Source organism: Marmota flaviventris, unplaced genomic scaffold (assembly GCF_047511675.1).
Source record: "Marmota flaviventris isolate mMarFla1 unplaced genomic scaffold, mMarFla1.hap1 Scaffold_48, whole genome shotgun sequence".
Lineage (NCBI taxonomy): Eukaryota > Metazoa > Chordata > Mammalia > Rodentia > Sciuridae > Marmota > Marmota flaviventris.
Window position 1 is genome coordinate 385142 of NW_027288296.1, and position 23592 is coordinate 408733.

The 23592-nt window shown below is 38.7% G+C and overlaps 1 pseudogene; it reads right to left on the minus strand.

The window, feature by feature from the left end:
• Positions 1–23592, minus strand: part of LOC139704236 (growth factor receptor-bound protein 14-like) — a 57211-nt pseudogene that overhangs the window by 14082 nt on the left and 19537 nt on the right.

Genomic DNA, 23592 nt, shown 5'->3' on the forward strand with positions numbered 1-23592 from the left:
ATTCAGAGAGAGAATATAGGAAACAATGACTTTTGAACACGTTTTCCTAATCCAGGTTTCAAATTATGGTATCTCCATAAAGGGAAGAAGGTTGGTTTGAGCTTCTGTAGCAGTTAGGAAAAAGGTAAAGGGGACAATGTGTCCTGCTTCATTAGACTACAACCATGCCTCATAGTTGTGTACTATGTAATACACCACAGGAAACAACCAGAAGGGTTGTGTGACTATCTTGCTTTACAAGAAGGAAGCTCGTATGGCTGAGCTCAGGGAAATTATCTGGCAGTGGACTGTGTCTGATTTTCAAGGCAAAGTGGAAACATGAACAGCTATTTCTTCTCTGGGAAATCTCTGAGAGTTAGAGCTGGTCATGGGAAATTACTGGGTCATATTATTCTGTGATAGGTTAATAACTTGGAGAAGTACTTAATTCTGAGGTTCAATGTGCAATCAAAATTGGACAAAATGCATCTGTTCTCTAAAACTTTGCCATTAGCAGTATGGTCTCAGACCAGGAAAATCTTTATCCTCTAGGATTTTTTTGAAAATGCAAATTATCAGGCCCCACCCCAGACCTAGTGAATCAATATCTGCATTTTAACAAGATCTCACTGATACCATATGCACTAAATTTTAGTAGCAGTGTGTGTGTGGGCATGTGCACACACACACACACACACACACACAGAATAAGAGAGAAAATATTCAGCAATATTAGCAACTCCTATTAACACCCAATCTTTAGTACCAAAAAGAAAGAAAAAAAGGTGGAGGTGCAGGGAGAAAATTAAAGGTATAATCTATGTTGGACCTCAAAACCTTCAGCCTTGGATAAAGAGAAAGGAGTAAACTCGGGGTGGGTAAAAATGAACAACATATGTGGTACAGAAATAAGAGCATCCAGATATCCTCAAAGATATATAGAAACTACTTTGAAATAAAACTGAACAATTTTTAAACATATCATGATAAATCTTTAGAATACAAAAAATGTCACCACCTCCTGATATCAGGTAATAAAATCATAAATATAACAAAGTAAAAAGTCTGTTTTAATTTACAGCTAATAATCTTATGTAACATATCACAGATGCTTAATTTACCTTTGATGTTCCTTTAGTAGAAAAATATAAACCAGATCTTCTTAGAAGGATGTAAATTTTTTCCAGGACTTCTTTCCCTGTTTTTCTGCATGTAAGAAGCCATGGATTTCAGGATATGTGCTTGAACTTAGAAACATCTGAAAGAAAAATTAGACTCTCCCCTAATATTATGGAAACAATGATTTTGTAGCCTTTTACCAATCAAATGTAAGTATGAAAATCTAAACAATATCAATATCAAACATCAAAATTATAAACTAGTTGATTGTCTATTTGTAAAGCTGGACATCATTTATAGGGTGAGGTCCTATACTTCTCATCCTTTCCCATGGTTTTTTATTTTGTGAGTTGACAGGTTTACCTATTGATTTCCTTGTGTTATAACATAGAAGACCACAATCCTGACTTCAATTATTAAAGACAAGAAGTTGAGCCAACTTCACTTTGCTGATGAGAATATACAACCTCTTATCTTCCATAGTTCTGTCATGGGGCATTATGACAGGCTGGGTTTTCTCCAAAGAGGACTGCAACCATATTTACCATCCCACATGTCCTTCTGCAATTGCATCTTGGCTTTAAACCATGAAAAGGCAGAGTTTGTTTCTCCATCCACCCTGAATCAGTGTAAGCCTGTCACTGCTTGGACCAAAATAAAATTGTAGAAGTAATCCTTTGCCAGTTCTAGATATGTCCTAGCCTGATGGCTTTCAAACCAACTTGACTTCTGCAAGTCAGATGCCACACAGGAAATGTGATTATCTGGAAACCCCCATGGGTGAGAAGCCCAGTGAAACTGGAAAAGCTCTGGAGGACGAAACGCCACACAGAAGGAGAAAGAGAGGACAGGAGTTGAGTGTCACAGCATGTGTGGTAAAAGGGACAACTTAGAAGGGGACCTAGAATTTTCTCTAACCACTGAGTCAAAGTGCTTCAGAGATGAAGCAAACTCTTCTTAAATCCCTGCTCCTCAAAATGGTTGGCAAAATGCAGGTGGGTCCTTTAAACCATTAAGGTTTGGAAGACTATGTTATACAGTTGTAATTAACTGAGATGGGGACACACATTGTCAGCGAAAGGAGAATGGAAGGGAGTCACTCTGTGTGCATGGCCATGCTCAGTGTCCTTAATAAGACACTGGAAGTGCATTAGTGTCTCATTAAAAGAAGAAAATAGAAATCCCTATGAATAAACAAATGGAAGAACTGAAAGTAAGAGAAATTATTAACTACAACAATGTACTTTATTTTTAAAGACTATTCATGGAAATGCCAATAGTACATACCTACATTTTTTAAAGTAATTTACTAAAATTTTTTAAATTTAATGAGCCACAGATATTAATTAATTGACATGTAAAACAGGTAAGTAGGTTTTTTATTTTGAGTGCTTTCCAATTTATTAAACCAAACCAATTAAATTTTAAAAAGAGAGTCATGGAAGTCAAACTAGAAAAAGAAGAAACATTTTAAAAAGTGGAAACATTGCCTCAGTGGAGAGAAGAGGTCAGGGGCACATGGAGGACTATCTAATTCCAAAGTCTACAATTTTTCTTGTTTTTATAATTTAGCATTAAAGCAATATAATTATGTTAGAGGAGGGTTTGGGAAAGGAGATAGAAGAAAACCTCCACCAACCACTGAGTCACAATACAATGGTGAAGCCTACAGGGAGCTGAGAGTTGGGAGTCCTGAAGTTGTCATTTACCCTAACATTCAGATGGTGGGGGGGGGGGTGGCTGTGAAACCCAGCGGCATAGAAGCAGCCTTCAGAAAAACATCTGGGGATTAATCATATTTCTAAAATATTCTGAAGTATGAAAATAAAGCATGCCCATATTGAAAATCCCACAGGAAACAAATCTATGGTAGATATGCCTGATTCATATATTAAAATCATATTGTATTGGAAATATTAAAAGTTATCTTTATGAAATACCAGAGAATACTGAGTGAGTTCAGGAATGCCTAGAGCTTAGCTTCAATCCTCATGAAGACATAGCTCAACATTAACCTGTGAAAAACAACTGCAGAGCTTCTGATACCAAATCTACTAATCTATCAAAATTAAAATAAACTGTTCATTTATTGTAATGACAATATCTTAGGAAAATGCCCCCCCAAAATAACTGCTAGTTTGGAAGAAATGAATCTAACAGACACAACAGTAAGGAGATTTTTAATTAGATAACCAGCATTCATGATTCAGCTAAGAATATCTTACAATTCTATGCCAGTATTTCTGTCACAGCTATTAGAGATGTTGGTATATGAAACAAATATATCTGTATATCCCTCCATTAATTTAATTGCTAAGTATTTTATCACAAATAGAATTGAAGGTGTTTATTATGAATGCTAATACTATGTATCTATTGATAAAATGTCTTCAATTTACTGAGAATTTTGATTTTTTAAAAGAATAACATAACCTATACACACATCACAAAGCAAAACTCTAAAGTTTCCTTTCATAGTGCACATTTTTGAATGTTTAAAATCCTTTGACAACTGGCCAGAACTGGGAAGAAAAATATTTTTAGGGGGATGAATTGATTTAGGGCATTCTTTACCCAGCTTTATGTTTGGTTGGTTCTTTGTTTGTTTGTTTGGTTGGTTGGTTAGCTTTTTGCCCCCCCCCAAAAAAAAAAATAAACATTCAAGTCAACATGTCAAAATATGAGCATGCCTAATAAGGACCTAAAATTTTCCCATTGTTATGTGATTTCTTACGTATTTTAATGGAAATATAAATTTACCTGTAAAATTTGTGTTGGGGATATTTCACCAGTGGTTTCAGTTGCAAAAGACACCATATGCTCTGGAAAAAAATACTGACAAAAAATAAAGGATAAATTATCGCTAAACCTATGCTAGAAAAGTTTGAATTATGACCAGTATAGAAATCTAAAGCAGAAGATCCTTAAGCCAATGTATCTAAAATCCACATTAAGTGCTTCTGAAAATGCTGGTCCTTGGACTGTACCCTCAGGCATCTTCCGAGGTAGAGTTGGGCCCAGATGACAATGATGCAGAGAGATGCTCTGACCTGGAGTCATAGGACACTGCCCTCAAGTTGACAATGAGCTTGTTCCCACATCTCTTCCCCAAATCCTCCAACTACTCTACCAGGTACAAAAAGACTACTGACCCATTTTACAAAATCAAGGCTCACAGAAGTCAAGGGCAAAGGCTGTACCCAGGTTCACAGTCAAGAACATAGAGAAACCAGGACTCGGTGTGGGAACTAAAAGTCCAATTCTTTCCACCTACTGTTTTTCCAAACTTGTTTAATAATAAAATTCACCCATGGCAGTTGTTTAAAATAGAAATTCCCAGACCTTATTCCTGGAGTTTCTGATTCTGTAGGTCTGGCCAGGTCTTGGAGTCTGTGTTTTTAATAAGTACTGGGACTCCCTTAGGTAAATTTTATGATCATACAAGTTTGGAAAAATATATTCTACTATATTTCCTCTATGACAGGGTTTTTCAACAGCAGATCTACTAACATTTTGTCTAATAATCCTGTGTTGTGGGGCTGTCCTGAGCCTTAGAGGATGTTCAGCAGAATTCGAACTTTGCCCACTTTGGCACTGCTCCTGCTGATCCCCACCCCACTCCTAGTCCTACAACCAAAACTGTATCCAGATATTGTCAGATCACCCAGTTGAACCATTGGCTCCAACTATACAAAGTGAATGTCTCGTCTTATTTAAATTACAAAGAACAATAATGATAATAATAATAATAATAATAATAATAATAATAATAATAATAAAAACAGAAATGAGCACCAAACAATATTTTGCTAAGAGCCAAGTATATGATGCATGGCATTTTTGGTCGAAAGGTGACGCCAGCTAGCCATTGAGATGATATGATTATGTTAAGATTTGCATTCATATGGATATTGGACTCCTGCTGTTCACCTAGGCCGGCTACGGGACTCCTGGAGAGTTCCCATTGGTTGGGGAAGTACAGTAGGAGGGAGTTCCGGGGGAGGAGCTCTCTCGGCGGTCCAAGAGGAGGCCGCGTGTGTGGAAAAAATCTTCCCGGGCGGTACCGGACATTGGCGGCAGTTTCAAAAAATAAACTTTGTTCCTGCTTGAGTGGCTCATGATTTTGTGCCCAGCCAGACTGCGGCAACTGGTGGCCCGCACGGGGAACGCCTGAAGTTTGGAGGTGAGTAAAATTGCTCGCCCCTGAGGGAAGGCAACAAAATGGGTGACCATTTCAAAAAACAATGTGTTCTCGTTTTGATTTATCTTGTTTTTGTTTCAAGCTGCCTATCCCTAGAATTTTCTCAGGCAAACTGGGAAAATTGGTTGGCTCAAGGTTTGAAGTTGTTCGGCCCTGAGAAAGAGAAAATTGATACAACTATTCTTTGTTCGGTTTTTGTTTCATTCTGTTTCGGTTTTGTTTTATGATATCTTATTGGGTTGCGTTACCTTTATAGTAGATTAGAAACTAGTAAAAAACAAACTGAAAGACTGTTAAGTAAATTGTTAGAGGTCCAGACTATGGTAGAAAACATGTTAGGTCAAGCGAAAGAGAAGGTCTCTCAAGCTAGTCAGACAGAGGAAGATTTGAAGAAAGAAAGCTTAGAGGAAAAACAACCATCAGGCGGGGAATTACAACAGGAGGCTGCTACTAACCCCGTTCTATCACCAGAGGGCGTAATTCAACCAACAGCTCCATCTACAGCTGAGCGGCCCTCAACTCCCGTAGTTGATGGACGGAATCCTGAGGCAGGACCCCAAAGATTAGCATGCCCTGTACTTGAGCAGGCAGGAGGGCAACGAATTCACCGTGCTTTAGATTTCAAAACAGTGAAGCAATTAAAGGAGGCTGTAACAACCTACGGGCCGCAAGCACCCTTCACTGTGAGCATGGTCGAATCCATTACCAACTTAGACATGACGCCAGCAGATTGGGCTAACATGTGTCGATCTGTGCTAAATGGAGGACAATATTTGTTATGGAAGGTTGCCAATGAGGAATTTTGCATGGAGACAGCTAGGCGAAATGCAACAGCCGGTTACCCTCAAAGAAATCTAGAGATGTTATTAGGAAAAGGACCTTATGAGGGTCAACGGCAACAAATTGAATATGATCCTGGCATATACGCACAAATTGCTGCAGACGCAGTTAGGGCATGGAAAACTTTACAGGGGCATGGAGATTTACAAGGACAATTATCTAAGGTAATACAAGGAGCTAATGAACCTTACGTTGAATTTGTAGATAGGCTTATTCAGACAGCATCTAGAGTATTTGGAGATACAGAACAGGCAATGCCATTTATAAAACAACTGGCTTATGACCAAGCAAATCGTTGCTGCAGAGAGGTCATCAGACCATGGAAACATGAAGATTTAAACACATATATTAAATTATGTAGAGACATTAATGAACAAGGGCAAGTCTTAGCAGCAGTACAACAGGCTTTAGATGCCAGGCCAAAAACATGCTATAATTGTGATCAAACAGGACATTTTAAAAGGAGTTGCCCCATAGGAGGAGGGTTTAACAAGGCTAGGTATCAAAGGAATAGAATACCGGGTATTTGCCCACGATGCCGTAGAGGGAAACATTGGGCTAATGAATGCCGTTCTCAAACCACCATAGAAGGTATTCCATTATCAAAAAACAGACAAGGACCAAGTGTTTACCCACAATATCATGGAGAAAGACATCAGGCTCCATTGCCAAAAAACGGACTGGAGGGCCCAATGCTCCGGGGCCCCAAACCACAAATATATGGGGCAGTGGAGGAACCCAGCAACACCATCAAAGTAGTGCCCAGGACGCATTATCCATTAAATCCCTCATCAGACAAACTAGAGGGAGCACAGGGTTGGACATCTGCGCCTCTGCCAGAGCAGTACTAACTCCAGAGATGGGAGTTCAAATCATTCCCACAGGAGTAAAAGGACCTCTTCCCCAAGGAACAGTAGGCTTATTATTGGGACGCAGTTCTTCAACACTAAAAGGACTTATGATAAGTCCTGGGGTAATTGATCCCGATTATGAAGGTGAAATAAAAATTATAGCTAGTTCTCCAAGAGGTATATCAGTAATTTCACCAGGAGATAGAATAGCACAGTTATTAATAATACCCAGCCTACATGATAAATTTTCCAGTCGTACTGTAGAAAGAGGTTCCAGGGGATTAGGCTCCACAGGTGTAGATTGGGCTATGCTGTCTTTAAATCTAGATTCTCGCTCAATGCTAAAACTAAATACTCAAGGACATGACTTTAATGGGCTACTTGATACAGGTGCAGACCTTAGCATCATATCTCATCAAGAATGGCCAAAACATTGGCCATTACAACAAGCCACTCAAACGCTTCAAGGCCTAGGAGTGGCAACTAATCCCCATAGAAGTGCAATGGTATTAGATTGGAAGGATCCTGAAGGATGTGAAGGAACTATACAGCCCTATGTATTGGATCATCTTCCTATAAATTTATGGGGACGAGATGTCCTAGATCAATTAGGTTTGACATTAACAAATAACATCAATCCTAATGCGCCCACTACTAGGGCTAGACAAGGCTTTAGGAAAGAAGAAAGATTAAGAGAACAAGAACAAGGTATGACAGCACCAATTCAAATAGATCAAAAAACAAATAGACATCGATTGGGTTTTCAGAAAGGGCCACTGAGACAATCAAAATTACTTGGAAATCAGAAAGACCAGTGTGGGTTCCTCAGTGGCCCCTGACTAAAGAAAAGATACAAATAGCCCATGACCTGGTCAAACAACAATTAGCGGAGGGACATATACAACCTTCCGTATCTCCCCATAATACTCCCATTTTTGTCATTAAAAAGAAATCTGGTAAATGGAGATTATTACAAGATTTAAGAGCCATTAATAATGAGATGGTTATTATGGGACCTGCTCAATCAGGGATTCCCCAATTGTCTGCTTTACCAAAAACCTGGTATGTTTTAGCTATAGATATTAAAGATTGTTTTTTTTCAATTCCAATTCATCCTGAGGATAGTCCACATTTTGCATTTACTATCCCTGCACTAAATCATGAAGGTCCTGATCAGAGATATGAATGGAAAGTACTCCCTCAAGGGATGGCTAATAGTCCAACTATGTGTCAAATTTATGTTAACAAAGCAATCCAGCCACTTAGAAATCAAAATCCTGAACTACAAATATTTCACTATATGGATGATGTGTTATTGGCACATAAAGATAAAAACACATTGCTAGAATGTTATGCCACACTTACAAATTTATTAAAAAATTATAATCTAGAGATAGCAATAGATAAAGTACAATTAAATCTTCCAATTAATTATTTAGGGGTTTTATTATCCTCAACCATGGTCCGTCCACCCAAAATTCAAATACGAGTAGATCAACTCAAATCACTTAACGACTTTCAAAAGTTATTAGGAGACATAAATTGGATAAGGCCTTATCTAGGCATACCAACAGGAGAGTTGGGACCTTTATTTGATATTCTAAAAGGTCCATCAGATCCAAATTCACCCCGCATGTTGACGCCTGAAGCAAGAAAGGCATTAAAAATCATTGAAACATATATGGAAAATATGCATTTGGATAGAATTGATATAAGTTTGCCTTTATTATTTATTGTACTGCCAACAAAAAATATACCTACAGGAGTATTCTGGCATGAAGGTCCATTATTGTGGATACATTTATCTTATTCTCCTAATACTATTCTTACTAGGTATCCTGAGGCTGTAGGACAATTAATACTCAAAGGAATAAAAGCAGCCAAGGGAGTGTTTGGGATTTCTCCCAATAAAATTATTACTCCATATACTATAGATCAAATTGATGAGTTAGCTAATGAGTTAAATACTTGGGCAATAATCATGTGTAAATCTAATGTTTCATTTGATAATCACTTACCGTCTAATCCTTTGTTGTCTTTTTGGTCTAAACATCCTGTAGTTTTTCCAAAGATGACAAAAAAAAAAAAAAAAAAAAAACCCTATCATGAATGCTCCAAATATATTCACTGATGGGTCAAATAATGGTACAGCAGCAGTAGTTACCCCTGATCAAACTTTTACATTTTTAGTACCCAAACAATCAGCTCAAAAGGTAGAGCTTAATGCAGTATTACAAGCTTTTATGATGTTTAAAAATTCTGTATTTAATTTATTTTCTGATAGTCAGTATGTAGTTAATGCTATAGTATCCCTTGAAGATGCTGGTAGGATTTCCCCTTCTTCTACTGTTTTCTCTTTGTTTTCTACTATACAAAGTCTAATCTGGGACAGAAAAGATCCATTCTTTATAGGACATATCAGGGCACATACAGGATTGCCTGGAGCCCTTAGTTTGGGCAATGAGTTAGCAGATAAAACTACACATGACATACATATTTTCTCCACAATAGAAGAAGCTATAAATTTTCATAAAATGTTCCATGTCAATGCTAATACTTTACAAAAGCGTTTTAAAATAACTAAAGAACAAGCCCGACATATAATAAAACAATGTCAAAATTGTGTGACATTTTTACCACAATTTAATCTTGGAGTCAATCCTAGAGGACTGATACCTAACCATATTTGGCAGATGGACGTCACACACTTGCCACAATTTGGAAAATTAAAATATTTACATGTTACAGTTGATACTTCTTCCGGATTTCTGATGGGCTCCCTTCATGCTGGAGAAAAAACTAAAGATGTTATAGCTCATTGCTTACAAAATTTTGCCACTGTGGGCGTTCCAAAACAGTTAAAAACCGATAATGGTCCTGGTTATACGTCCACCTCTTTTAAACAATTTTGCTCATCATTTGGCATTACTCACATAACAGGAATTACATACAATCCACAAGGACAAGGCATAGTTGAAAGAGCTCATCAAACTATTAAAATGTACTTATTAAAACAAAAGGAGGGAATTGGAAAGGGGTATATATCCCCCAAAGATAAACTTAAAATAACCCTTTTTACTCTAAACTTTTTAAATTTGGATTCATCAGGGCTTAGTGCTGCGGAAAGACATTTGTATCCAAAAAATGTACATAAGCCTAAGGTACTTTGAAAAGATATTCTAACAGGACAATGGAAAGGTCCTGACCCAGTGATAGTCTGGAGTCGGGGCTCTGTTTGTGTTTTTCCACAGGAAGAACAGCAGCCGATTTGGATTCCAGAGAGACTAACTAAAACAGCTCCTACAGAACAAAAGGAAGATGATTCCACTCAAATCCATAACAGCTGATATCCAGATCTCCAGCTTGGCTATTCTTACATCTGTGACAGTGATTAACCAGGATGTTTTTTTCAATATCTATTTTATTATTGCTTTTTCCCACATCATAAAGTTCTATTTTATTTTTGAGCTCATACAGACCTAGGTTAATGTTTTTTCTGATCAGTTTTTTTGACTGTGGAGTTTTTGAACATTGCAATGGAGATTTCACCTAGGTAAAGCTACAAGGCCTTTACTATTGTCTTATGTGTTATATGTTACGTGTGCACACTTCTGTTTTGTGTTGTATGTCTGTATGTCGTATGTCCATATTTCACATATGAGGGGCGCTCATGCACATGGATCCAAAAAAAAAAAAAATTTTTTTTTATTATTCACGTGATTTTAATAGTTTAATTTAATTTGGGTAAACAGCTGTTGAGGATTGTTCTAATATATGAACAAATAGAAGGTTAACAAATCTGTTTGTTTACTTTCACCTTTCCTTTTCATTATATTTAATAATTCTGTTCAGGATAATGTAAATTGTTCTAAATATTGTTTTCTTAGTACCTGTTGAAATGTTACATATTTTTTTTTAGCATCATTGTCAAAATTCCTATTTTCATCCCAGTGCCGGTGAAGACAAAGATAAAACCAAACTACAACTTCTTCGAGAGTTATCACAACAAACCATGTAAGCTGATACATCAATGATTTATAACTCAACAAGTAATGCTCAATCAATGAGTCGATTTATTTTGGAAGGATATGGACATATTGATAGATTCCTCTGCTTTGAACTGCTTACAGAACTTGCCTGGACTATGTATCACTTGTATGCTTTATTTTGGGAGGATATGGACATATTGATAGATTCCTCTGCTTTGAACTGCTTACAGAACTTGCCTGGACTATGTATCACTTGTATGCTTTGTGATCTATTTGTTGATGCAGCGAATTATGGTAGTGCTAGCCTATCTTTGCTGATGTGTCACCAGTGATGTAATTTTTCCTAGGAGCCGTTAATTGACTTGGTGTCATGACATTTCTGTATCCTCCTCCCTTCTACTAGTGATGGTCTAATTTTGGGGGCCAACAGAGGTGAGGTAAAGAACCTCACCCCCCCACCAGCACCAAGGCCAATTTTGGGGGCCAACAGAGGTGAGGCAAAGAACCTCACCCCCCCACTGGTACATAGGCCTATCCACAAGTATGGCTATATGCTGGACCGGTAGTCAGTGACGGGTATGATCCAATTGCAGTGGTATCAACCTAAGACAGGAGGCTGACGCCTAAAAGTCAGTTTTCCGATGACGGGTAAGAACCATATGTTGAATTGGACAAACCTAACAGGCACGGTCCCTAGCCAGATTGCTTGTTACTTAAACAGAAGGGGGGAGATGCTAAGAGCCAAGTATATGATGCATGGCATTTTTGGTCGAAAGGTGACGCGAGCTAGCCATTGAGATGATATGATTATGTTAAGATTTGCATTCATATGGATATTGGACTCCTGCTGTTCACCTAGGCCGGCTACGGGACTCCTGGAGAGTTCCCATTGGTTGGGGAAGTACAGTAGGAGGGAGTTCCGGGGGAGGAGCTCTCTCGCGGTCCGAGAGGAGGCCGCGTGTGTGGAAAAAATCTTCCCGGGCGGTACCGGACATTGGCGGCAGTTTCAAAAAATAAACTTTGTTCCTGCTTGAGTGGCTCGTGATTTTGTGCCCTGCCAGACTGCGGCAATATTTCTTTAAATACAACTTTTAAATTCTAGCTTTTAATAAAGATTTGCAACAAGAAAACACTTTCCCTTCAAATCTATTTAATTTTTGTTAGAACTCTTATTTTCTTTGTCAAAGATCATCCCATTATGTTTCTATTAATAGGTTAAAATAAAAGAGAATGTAAGAGGTCTTTCAGGGTTTGAAAATATTTATTATGGTGTGTATCATATATTTTTCATAAAGGATCATTTCAATCCAATTATCCAAAACTTCGTGTAAAAATATGCTACTGCTGCAGAGACAAAAACAATTTAAACTAATGAGCCCAGAGGCTATTCTGACTTCTCTATATCCCTAGTCTTCATTAGAATGTGACATACATTTATTTTCTTTTAAAGAGAATTATAATGAAAGTAGTATTTGCTATATAATATGCTACCCTTTATCTCATTTCTATTTAGCTCAAAAATTATGTCACTAAAAACAAAATAATTTGAAGCATCAAGATTCATGTCAATCTTAAATTTCTGGCTAAGCTACACATTCCCAATGATTACCAATCTATTTTTGTTTTAGAGAGTTTCTTACTTAAGTTTCCTAAATATTGTGAAAAAAAACTTAAACTACATTTTGGAATAGATTTGAGGATCTATAATAATTTATCTCAAAGTCAAATGTACAGTTGCTTTGTCTAGTTTTCCTCTAAGGCAAGAAAAAAAAAAGCAATAATGCCTCCAAAGTAGGTTTACCTATATTTTTAAGTTAAATGACTAAATGCATCTCAATTGAGATTCTGCAAGTAAGGCTAAAGAAATGTTTTATATGTGTCTGAACTTCTTGTATCATGGTGACTAATCATTGTTAGAATAAGAAATGTGAGTATAATTTTAAAGGGCCAGAATCACTAAATGGAACTATATTTTATTGATAGTGACCATATTCTTCATGTAAAATTTAAATGACTCATTTAATTTTCATTGACTGTTAATGGAGATTTCACTTACCATTGGGTTTTTAGAGAATTCATATTTGGCATAATTTTTTTCTAAAGTACAGCTTATTTTCTTCTTCCATTCCCCAATTAGACAGCACTTCAATCACCAGCTCATGGTCTTCTAATGTTCTTTCTGTGAAGAATGCTTCAGTGAATATGTTAACAGATAAACAGACACACACACAAATAACTGTACAAACGTTTATAATAGATTTTGTATACATGTCTCATATGCATAGAAAATTTCAACTCAATTCCTAAATATCCAGATTGATAAAAATTTCTCATCAATTTTGAATTAGTAATTCAATTTTTATACCAAAGCAGTCATCTGAAAAGAAAAATTACATATCACAATGTAAATTTTGCTAATTCTCAATTTCCTTTTATTGCTATGCAAATTATGATATAAATTTAATAACAAATCTGCATTAAGATACAAGAACTATTTTTCCTCCAACTCATCATGGTGCCAAAATTAAAATATTTGTTTCAGGGTTGAACAATTCACCTCATTAAGGGATGAAGATTTTTTTTTTAATTTTTATTGTTGGTTGTTCAAAACATTACATAGTTCTTGATATATCATATTTCACACTTTGATTCAAGTGGGTTATGAACTCCCATTATTACCCCGTATACAGATTGCAGACTCACATCAGTTACACATCCACTGATTTACATATTGCCATACTAGTGTCTGTTGTATTCTACTGCCTTTCCTATCCTCTACTATCCCCCTTCCCCTCCCCTCCCCTTCCCTCCCCTCCCCTCTTCTCTCTCTACCCCCTCTACTGTCATTCATTTCTCCCCCTTGTATTATTTTTCCCTTTCCCCTCACTTCCTCTTGTATGTTATTTTGTATAACCCTGAGGGTCTCCTTCCATTTCCATGCATTTTCCCTTCTCTCTCCCTTTCCCTCCCACCTCTCATCCCTGTTTAATGTTAATCTTCGTCTCATGCTCTTCCTCCCTACTCTGTTCTTAGTTACTCTCCTTATATCAAAGAAGACATTTGGCATTTGATTTTTAGGGATTGGCTAGCTTCACTTAGCATAATCTGCTCTAATGCCACCCATTTCCCTGCAAATTCTATGATTTTGTCATTTTTTAATGCAGAGTAATACTCCATTGTGTATAAATGCCACATTTTTTTTTTTTTTATCCATTCGTCTATTGAAGGGCATCTAGGTTGGTTCCACAGTCTTGCTATTGTGAATTGTGCTGCTATGAACATCGATATAGCAGTGTCCCTGTAGCATGCTCTTTTTAGGTCTTTAGGGAATAGACCGAGAAGGGGAATAGCTGGGTCAAATGGTGGTTCCATTCCCAGCTTTCCAAGAAATCTCCATACTGCTTTCCAAATTGGCTGCACCAATTTGCAGTCCCAACAGCAATGTACAAGTGTACCCTTTTCGTTTTTTTTTTTTTTAATATATGTGAACATGTAAATGTCTTTATTCATTATTATTTATGCATGTAAAAATATATATTTATGAAGTACACATATATGGATGTCTTTACACTTGTATATATTTCTTAATTTGGTCCACCAAAATACCTAAACAAGATATCACAGCAGCAATAAAACAAAAAAAAAAATCTCAACTGAAGTGTACCCTTTTCCCCACATCCTCACCAGCACTTGTTGTTGTTTGACTTCATAATGGCTGCCAATCTTACTGGAGTGAGATGGTATCTTAGGGTGGTTTTGATTTGTATTTCTCTGACTGCTAGAGATGGTGAGCATTTTTTCATGTACTTATTGATTGATTGTATGTCCTCCTCTGAGAAGTGTCTGTTCAGGTCCTTAGCCCATTTGTTGATTGGGTTATTTGTTTTCTTATTGTTTAATTTTTTGAGTTCTTTGTATACTCTGGATATTAGGGCTCTATCTGAAGTGTGAGGAGTAAAGATTTGTTCCCAGGATGTGGGCTCCCTATTTACCTCTCTTATTGTATCTTTTGCTGAGAAAAAACTTTTTAGTTTGAGTAAGTCCCATTTGTTGATTCTAGTTATTAACTCTTGTGCTATGAGTGTCCTATAGAGGAATTTGGAACCCGACCCCACAATATGTAGATCGTAGCCAACTTTTTCTTTTATCAGACGCTGTGTCTCTGATTTGATATCAAGCTCCTTGATCCATTTTGATTTAACTTTTGTGCATGGCGAGAGAAAGGGATTCAGTTTCATTTGGTTGCATATGGATTTCCAGTTTTCCCAGCACCATTTGTTGAAGATGCTATCCTTCCTCCATTTCATGCTTTTAGCCTCTTTATCAAAAATAAGATAGTTGTAGTTTTGTGGATTGGTTTCTGTGTCCTCTATTCTGTACCATTGGTCCACCTGCCTGTTTTGGTACCAGTAACATGCTGTTTTTGTTACTACTGCTCTGTAGTATAGTTTGAGGTCTGGTATCGCTATACCGCCTGATTCACACTTCCTGCTTAGAGTTGTTTTTGCTATTCTGGGTCTTTTATTTTTCCATATGAATTTCATAATTGCTTTATCTTTTTCTACAAGAAATGCCGTTGGGATTTTGATTGGCATTGCATTAAACCTATAGAGAACTTTTGGTAATATCACCATTTTGATGATGTTAGTTCTGCCTATCCATGAGCAGGGTATATTTTTCCATGTTCTAAGATCTTCTTCTATTTCTCTCTTTAGGGTTCTGTAGTTTTCATTGTATAAGTCTTTCACCTCTTTTGTTAGGTTGATTCCCAAGTATTTTATTTTTGGGGGGGATATTGTGAATGGAGTAGTTGTCCTCATTTCCATTTCAGAGGATTTGTCCCTGATATACAGGAATGCCTTTGATTTATGCGTGTTGATTTTATATCCTGCCACTTGGCTGAATTCATTTATTAGCTCTAATAGTTTCTTTGTAGACCCTTTTGGGTCTGCTAGGTATATAATCATGTTATCTGCAATAGTGATAATTTAAGTTCTTCTTTTCCTATTTTTATGCCTTTGATTTCTTTCATTTGCCTAATTGTTCTGGCCAGTGTTTCGAGAACTACGTTGAACAGAAGTGGTGAGAGAGGGCATCCCTGTCTTGTTCCAGATTTTAGAGGGAATGCCTTCAATTTTTCTCCATTCAGAATGATGCTGGCCTGAGGCTTAGCATAGATTGCTTTTACAATATTGAGGTATGTTCCTGTTATCCCTAGCTTTTCTAGAGTTTTGAACATAAAGGGATGCTGTACTTTGTCGAATGCTTTTTTCTTCATCTATCGAGATGATCATATGGTTCTTATTTTTAAGTCTATTGATGTGGTAAATAACATTTATTGATTTCCATATATTGAATAAGCCTTGCATCCCAGGGATGAATCCTACTTGATCATGGTGCACAATTTTTTTGATATGTTTTTGTATATGATTTGCCAGAATTTTATTGAAGATTTTTGCATCTAGGTTCATTAGAGAAATTGGTATGTAGTTTTCTTTCTTTGAAGTGTCTTTGTCTGGTTTAGGAATCAGGGTGATGTTGGCCTCGTAGAATGAATTTGGAAGTTCTCCCTCTTTTTCTATTTCTTGAAATAGCTTGAAAAGTATTGGTATTAGTTCCTCTTTAAAGGTTTTGTAAAACTCTGCTGTATACCCATCGGGTCCTGGGCTTTTCTTAGTTCGTAGTCTTTTGATGGTTTCTTATATTTCCTCCATTGATATTGGTCTGTTTAGGTTGTCTATATCCTCCTGACTCAATCTGGGCAGATCATATGACTTAAGAAATTTATCGATGCCTTCACTATCTTCTATTTTATTGGAGTATAAGGATTCAAAATAATTTCTGATTATCTTCTGTATTTCTGAAGTGTCCGTTGTGATATTGCCTTTTTCATCCCATATGCTAGTAATTTGAGTTCTCTCTCTTCTTCTCTTCGTTAGCATGGCTAAGGGTCTGTTGATCTTATTTATTTTTTCAAAGAACAAACTTTTAGTTTTATCAACTTTCTCAATTGTTTCTTTTGTTTCGATTTCATTAATTTCAACTCTGATTTTAATTATTTCTTGCTTTCTACTTCTTTTGCTGTTGTTTTGTTCTTCTTTTTCTAGGATTTTGAGATGAAGTATGAGATCATTTATTTGTTGTTTTTTTTTTCTTTTTTTAAGGAATGAACTCCAAGCAATGAATTTTACTCTTAGAACTGCTTTCAATGTGTCCCATAGATTCCGATATGTTGTGTCTGTGTTTTCATTTACCTCTAAGAATTTTTTAATTTCCTCCTTGATGTCTTCTATAACCCATTGATCATTCAGTAACCTATTGTTCATTCTCCAAGTGATGCATGATTTTTCCTTCCTTCTTTTATCATTGATTTTTAGTTTCATTCCATTATGATCAGATAAGATGCATGGTATTATCTCTACTCCTTTATATTGTCTAAGAGTTGCCCTGTGACATAATACATGATCTATTTTTGAGAAGGATCGATGTGCTGCTGAGAAAAACGTGAAACTCCTTGATGTTGGGTGGTATATTCTATATATGTCGATTAAGTCTAGGTTATTAATTGTGTTATTGAGTTCTATAGTTTCTTTATTCAACTTTTGTTTGGAAGATCTGTCCAGTGGTGAGAGAGGTGTGTTGAAGTCTCCCATGATTATTGTATGGTAGTCTATTAGTCTCTTGAACTTGAGAAGAGCTTGTTTGATGAACATAGCTGCACCATTGTTTGGGGCATATATATTTATGATTGTTATGTCTTGTTGGTGTATGGTTCCCTTGAGCAGTATGTAGTGTCCCTCTTTATCCCTTTTGATTAACTTTGACTTGAAATCTATTTTATTTTATATGAGTATGGACACTTCTGCTTGTTTCCGAAGTTCATATGAGTGATATGATTTTCCCCAACCTTTCACCTTCAGTCCAGGTGTGTCTTTTCCTATCAAATGTGTCTCCTGTAGGCAGCATATTGTTGGGTCATGTTTTGTGATCCATTCTACTAGCCTGTGTCTCTTAATTGGTGAGTTTAAGCCATTAACATTTAGGGTTATTATTGAGATATGGGTTGTTCTTCCAGCCATATTTGTTTATTTATGTTACTAAACATGGTTTGTTTTCCTCTTTGATTATTTCCCCCCCTTTACTGTCCTACCTCCCACTGTTGGTTTTCATTGTTATTTTCCATTTCCTCTTCCTGTAATGTTTTGCCAAGGATTTTTTGGAGAGATGGTTTTCTAGCTGCAAATTCTTTTAACTTTTGTTTATCGTGGAAGGTTTTAATTTCATCTTCCATCCTGAAGCTTAATTTTGCTTAATTTTGCTGGATACACAATTCTTGGTTGCAACCCATTTTCTTTCAGTGTTTGAAATATGTTATTCCAGGATCTTCTAGCTTTCAGAGTCTGTGCTGAGAGATCAGCTGTTATCCTGATTTGTTTACCCCTAAATGTAATCTTTTTCCTTTCTCTTGTAGCTTTTAAAATTCTCTCCTTATTCTGTATGTTGGGCATCTTCATTATAATGTGTCTAGGTGTGGATCTCTTATGATTTTGCACATTTGGCGTCCTGTAGGCTTCTAGGATTTGGGATTCTGTCTCATTCTTCAAGTCTGGGAAGTTTTCTCGTATTATTTCATTGAACAGATTGCTCATTCCTTTGGTTTGGACCTCTATACCTTCCTGTATCCCAATGACTCTTAAGTTTGGTCTCTTTATGTTATCCCATATTTCTTGGATGTTTTGCTCATGGTTTCTTAACAGTCTTGCTGAGCTGTCTATGTTCTTTTCATGTTGAAATACTTTGTCTTCATTGTCTGATGTTCTGTCTTCTCAGTGTTCTACTCTGCTGGTTGTATTCTCCATTGAGTTTTTAAGTTGGTTTATTGCTTCCTGCATTTCTAGGATTTCTGTTTGTTTGTTTTTTATAACCTCTATCTCCCTGTATAGTTGATCCTTTGCTTCCTGGATTTGTTTATTTAATTCATTGTCGAAGTGATCTTTCATTGTCTGATTTTGCTGTCTAATGTCTTCCTTGATACTCCAGATCATCTGAAGCATGTATATCCTGAATTCTTTATCTGACATTCCATCTGCTGCAGATATTACCTCTTCTAACGTTGAGTTGACCTGCATTGCTTTTGGTCCTTTCTTTCCTTGTCTCTTCATACTGTTCGTGTTTCTTTCTGCTTGGTGAAACTGTTGTGTTATTGAATTTTCCCCCTATATATTTATATTGCTCTTGTATAGTTGCAAAGTCTCCCTCACAGGTGCAGGTGGCGGCTCTGCCCCTCCTCCAATTGGGGCAATGTGCCTACCACGCTGGCAGGCCGCTGGGCCAGTTCTGCTGGTTGGTAGCAGGTCCGCCTACCTTGCAGGCGCGGGCGGCGGCTCTGCCCCTCTGTGGGCTGCTGGGCCTGTTCTGTTGGCGGTCACAGTTCCACCTACTTTGCAGGTGCGGGCAGCGTCTCTGCCCCTCTGAAGGCCGCTGGGCCTGTTTTGTCGGTGGTCACAATTCCACCTACCTTGTAGGTGTGGGGGTGAGGGGGTGGCTCTCCCCCTCAGCAGGCCGCTGGGCCTGTTCTGCTGGTGGTCACAGTTCCGCCTATCTTTCAGGAGCGGGGGGAGGGGGCGGCTCTGCCCCTCAGCAGGCCTCTGGGCCTGTTCTGCCTGTGGGTCGCAGGTCCACCTACCTTGCAGGTGTGGTTGGCAGCTCTGCCCCTCCGTGGGCCACTGGGCCTGTTCTGGCGGTGGTCACAGTTCCGCCTAACTAGCAGGCCCGGGGCCAATGTCATTTTTTCAAAAAAATGTCCTTTCCTTTTGAAATTAGTGGAAATGAGGGTTAAGAAAATTTCCTATGGTGTATAATCTCCTGTTATCAAGTATTCCTAAAAGTATGGAGTATTCCAGGTATGGTGGCACACACCTGTGATCCCAGCAGCTCAGAAGGCTGAGACAGGAGAATCATGAGTTCAAAGCCAGGCTCAGCAAAAATGAGGCTCTAAGCAACTCAATGAGACCCTGTCTCTAAACAAAATATAAAATCAGCCTGAGGATTTGGTCGAGTGCCCCTGAGTTCATTCCCCAGTACCCCCTCACCAAAAATATTAAATAAATTAAAAATGAAAACTATAAAGAAGTTTAATCATGAGGACAGTATGAAACAGTAATATAAAGTGAAAACTGTTATAAACAATTCTGTAAAATCATCCATTAACATGCATGAAAATATACCAGGAAATGCACCCAAATTTCAGTAGTGACGATTCTGAATGATGAGCTTATTAGTGACTTCTTTTTCTTTATGTTTTTCTCCAGTAAAAAGTCCCATTCTTTCCTACAATGAATAGTTGCTTCTATTTAATAATCTGAAAATGCAGAATTTTTATGAAAATACAAATTCTGACAAAGCTTCCCATCTCCTACCTGTTTAATTACAAAAGAGAGTTCATAGGTTGTAAGGAAACAGTGAAAAAAAGAAAGGTTATTCCCATCAAAGAACCCCTGGGGCAGAGCTGGGGCAGGCAGTGGCCATGCCTGTGATCCCAGCTGCATGAGGCTGAGGCAGGAGGGTGGCAAGTTCAAGGCCAGCCTGGGCGACTCAGGGAGATCCTGTCTCAAAGTAAAATAAAAAGGGCTGGGTGTGTAGCTCTGAGGTAGACCACTTGCCCAGCACATACAAAGCCCAGGGGCCAACCCCCAAGACCCCAAAAAAGAGTTGAGAGGGTCTGTATAAGTCTATAACCAGCAATCAATGAACAATGAATGGAACCTTTCTGTACCTAGAGTTTACCATCAGTTTCATGAATTTCCTGTAAAATCACAACATAAAAGTACCCCCCGAAATCTAAATTGGCCACAAATGTTCAATTCAGAGAATTAAGCCTTCTCAGATGGTTGGAGCATGTGCCAAGCAGCTCGCCCACCCCCCATACACTGCAAGCACTCAGGTATCAGTACATTCTCCATAATGATAAAGAAAGCCCAAATCCTTTCTTAAAGGCAATGTTATCTCAAGTATAAATTCCATGATGTACAAATGCTGGTCTGCCTCACATAGAGTGGATGAGAATGGACCACTCAGCCAGTCACCAACAACCAAGTTGCTCTTTCCTGGTAGGTTTAGGTTCAGCCCCAGTCCCTCAAAATGAGGCTCTGGGATCAGCAGCATCAGGGTCACAAGGGAGCTCAGAGACAGGCAGGATCCACGCCCCAGCCTAGGCCTCCTGAATCCAGGTCTTTTAACATGGCCTGGGAGCTATAGGACCTGATGGGCAAGGTCCCAGGCTGGTGCACTTGGGGGGCTGTCAGGTGGACGGACGGTGACCTGCCAATGCTGCACCTGGGCACCAGGCACACACTTCTTGGTCACTCCCTCAGGGATGCCAGATACAGCTCAATGCACCTCATTAATTCTTAGCCTGACCACTGCTTCTTTGGACAGGGAGAAGCATCCACTTTCTGTCATGCCTGGTCTCTCTCATACATGATCCAAACAAATCCTCACCTAGTCCTGGCCTAGATGCCTCGGGCCATGCCTCAAACACCTCCTAGCTGGTCTTGACAGCCACCTGGCCACATCCAACTCTGGGGCTCCCTGCTCCCATGGGGAAAAAGGTCAGCCCCATGTCACAGGTTGGGGTGCAGTGGACACAGGGAGAAGGTCAGGATGCAAGGTCCCGGGGCCTGTATTTTGTGTCATAGATTTAGGAATACACAGGTGTGGCCACACACACTCAGGAAGGGTGTGACTAAATAAACCACAGAAAGCATGCTCTCAGGGAGGAAGGCCCAGATCCTTCAGAACATGTGCCCAACAACCCATGGGCATCTGTCCCCACCAAACAAGCAGCAGTGCAGCCTGCTGGGGCCTGGCCGGGCTGAGAACATGAAGATGAATGCTGACAGGACAGGCCCCCCAGGGATGCTGCCTGGGAGGGAGAGGAGGAAGTAAACAATGACGAGGTGGTGCTGGCCCAGGGGACTGAGGGACACAGACTACGAAAACTGGTCCAGGCAGGGGAGGAGTTGGCACGGCACGGGTGCAGACTGAGCATCCTCAGCCAAGCCAAGAGTCGCCCTGTGGGAGCAGGGAGGAGGGGCTGTGTTGCAAGTGCAGAGAAGGCTGTGAATAGCCAGAGATTAGTGGACAGGCATCCCAGGTCAGCATGAGGCAGGAGGGCCAAGGGGCTGGAATGTGCTCAGAGCTGGAGGAGGAACATCACGGTGCTATCAGCATGTGTCAGGACCAGAATTTTCCCTCTAGAAAGCTAGTACTCAGTGGGGGGAAAAATGGGAGGAGAGAGCCTGGCCATTTTCTGCTATTTTCCAAATATTCTTCAAATACATGCCTCCCCTCACTTTTTATTTTTTAACTGAGTTGCCAACTCATTTGTGATTGAAGATGTATCTGAAACTGACATCTGTCAATCAGAATGGATGTCCTGAGCTCCCAGGGCTGTTCTGCACGTGTTCATTAGGATCTTCTCGCTTAACTTTTTAATGTGGAATATGTAAATCACAACCTTTTCCAAATGCGAAGGTGCTGATATCATTAGTCATCAGGGAGATGCAAATTTAACCCATAATGAGATACCACCACACACCCACCAGAGTGGCTAAAACTAAAGACTGACAATACCAAATGCTGACAACAGTGTGGGATGGGATGCGTGTTCCCAGGGGTTGGGGATATAAAATGGGACAACACACTGGAAAACTGACAGTTTCTATTAAAGTTCAGCACTTGCCTCACTTATGACCCAGCAGCTCCACTCAGGAGAAGAGACTATCTCCACATAAAGACATGTACAAAAATGTTTAGGGCAGCTTTATTCAGAAAAGCCAAAAACAGCAAAAAGCTCAAATATTCATCATCAAGAGACTGAATGAGTAAACTCGGCTGTACCCAAACTCAGGAAAACTGCTCAGCAACAAAGAAAACGTCCTGGTTGATACACAAGAACACTGACAGACCTCAAACACTACACTGAACACCACAGCCAAATACACACACACACACACACACACACACACTTACACACACACACACTTGTTTTTTTATTCATCTAATGAAATCCAGGAATAAGCAAGATTAAAAATTAATACACAGTGATGGGAAGAAGGTGGGGATTAATGGAAAGTGGCATAGAAAACTTCTGTGTGACAGAATCATCCTGTCTCAATATGGGTGATATTTACATGTGCATATATAAATTTGTCAATGCATTAAGTTTTACTTTTATGAAGTATGTATTTCCCAATATGCAAATATGTCAATAAAGTAATGATAGCATGAAAAAGCAACACCGGCAAGGAGAAGACACAAGTGGCCAAAGGCACCTGAAAAGATGCTCGACAACATTAGTCATCAGGGAAGTGCCAACCAAACCAAATGAGATGCCACTCACACTTCCTAAGATGGCTGTAACTTGACACAGAGACAAACCAACAAGTGCTGTCCAGGATCTGGAGAAATCGGAACCTTTCTGCATTGCTGGTCATAATCTCAGATGTGCAGCCACTGTGGTCCTCAAACAGCTGGACACCAGAGTTAACATAGGATCCTTTTCCATTTCACTCCTAGGTTAAAAGGAGGTTACAAACGGACATTTATACAC